The sequence below is a fragment of the Apteryx mantelli genome, unplaced genomic scaffold (assembly GCF_036417845.1).
Source record: "Apteryx mantelli isolate bAptMan1 unplaced genomic scaffold, bAptMan1.hap1 HAP1_SCAFFOLD_59, whole genome shotgun sequence".
NCBI lineage: Eukaryota > Metazoa > Chordata > Aves > Apterygiformes > Apterygidae > Apteryx > Apteryx mantelli.
The window spans coordinates 120608-122493 of NW_027118789.1; the positions used below are offsets into that span (position 1 = coordinate 120608).

The 1886-nt window shown below is 56.6% G+C and overlaps 1 long non-coding RNA gene across 1 annotated transcript; it reads right to left on the reverse strand.

Annotated features, from left to right (window-relative positions):
- Positions 1 to 1385: 1385 nt before the first annotated feature.
- On the reverse strand, positions 1386 to 1886 carry LOC136996616 (uncharacterized). The gene is made up of 4 exons (XR_010887617.1): positions 1840 to 1886; positions 1682 to 1744; positions 1541 to 1595; positions 1386 to 1447 (listed from the first exon to the last, which is right to left on the reverse strand). It is a non-coding gene; the product is annotated as an uncharacterized lncRNA (long non-coding RNA).

Here is a 1886-nt window from a genome sequence, read left to right on the forward strand (position 1 = left end):
GCACACGCACACCCCGTCATGCACAAGCACGCACACCCCAGTGCACACCCCTTCATGCACATGCACGCACATGCACACCCCAGCACACACATGCACATGCACACACGTAGCCCAGCACACACACACGCACACACACACGCACGTGTGCACCGCCCCCCCCAAACCCTAACCCTAAAACCTAACCCTAACCCCAACCCTGACCCCTAAACCACTAACCCCAACCCTAACCCCTTACCCTAACCCCTAACCCTAAATGGCTCTAACCCCAACCCCCAACCCCTAACCCCACATGGCTCTAACCCCAACCCCACACGGCTCTAACCCCAAACCCTAACTCCAACCCCACACGGCTCTAACCCCAACCCCTAACCCTAATCCCACACGGCTCTAACCCCAACCCCTAACCCCAACCAAAACCCCACACGGCTCTAACCCCAACCGCTAACCCCAACCCTAACCCCACATGGCTCTAACCCCAACCCCTAACCCTAATCCCACATGGCTCTAACCCCAACCCCTAACCCCAACCCTAACCCCACACGGCTCTAACCCCAAACCCTAACCCCAACCCCACATGGCTCTAACCTCAACCCCTAACCCCAACCCCACATGGCTCTAACCTCAACCCCTAACCCTAACCCCACATGGCTCTAACCCCAACCCCCAACCCTAACCCCACATGGCTCTAACCCCAACCCCCAACCCCACATGGCTCTAACCCCAACCCCCAACCCCACGTGGCCCTAACCCCACATGGCCCTAACCCCACCACGCTAGTGCTGCACAGTGTGGGCCATGCTCATTGAGCACAAGGAACAAGAGCAACATCAAGACCTGAGCAAAAGGTAGCACAGCTACAACACACACCACATAGACGACACAACACCGCAGACACAGGCTGCAGCTGCCCTGCCTAGCGCACCCTCACCTCTGCCATGCACACCCACTGCCTCTGCCTCACACACAAGCACTCATCCAGAAGAGCCCTCTGCACTACACTTACTGTCAGTGCGCGCGCCCGCACGCACACACTCACGCAGGGTCAAGACACACCAACACCCGTGGCCTCTCAACTTAGCTTCTGCAGTGCTCTGGGTCACCATCCATCCTCAAGAGGCATCCTCAATGGCAGCTGCATCCTCTCTCATCTTCCTCCATTAGCCTTCATCACCTGCTAAACCAGAGTGCAAGCAGTCACCCCCAGGCCAGCCAGCTCTAGCCTCGTCCGCAGGAACGCCCTCCGCCAAAGAGCCATGGGCACTCTGCGCACCTGCACTGCTCCAATTCCAAATGCCAACGTCGTGGCTGGGGGGGGATGCCCACAGCACCTGCAAAAACAACACAAAGTGACTCTTCTGCCAGGCGACACTCACCAACCCCACAATGTCCAACAGTAATCCACTCACCTGAAATCCCCAGCCATACCTGGGAAAGGGCCACACTGTACCTGAAAAAAACAGAGCAAAAGACATCACCAACAGGAAGCCCAACACCACCCACCGCACAATAAACTTCTGACCCAACAAGCTCCTCCTCTCACCTGCTCAGGCTCTTGTCAGCACTCAACTTCTCCTCTCCACAACTTCCTGCAAAACCTGCAAACAAAGAGAAATCATGCGCTCAGGTGACACCTGCAAAACCACAGCAAATCCACATCAAGCATTTGCTCCCACACCCTTACCTGCTCTGCTCACCAATCCTGACTGCCACACCATGGGTCGTCATGCCAAGGCCTGCCACACACCTGTAAAACCAGAACAGCAGTGGGCAACAGGGACAGCACCAACGAGATAACAGCCCTACACTAGGCTCTGCTTCCTCTCTCAGACCAACACTCACCTTGCCATGCTCCTCCGGCACACAAGAAACCCGTTCTCCACATTGCT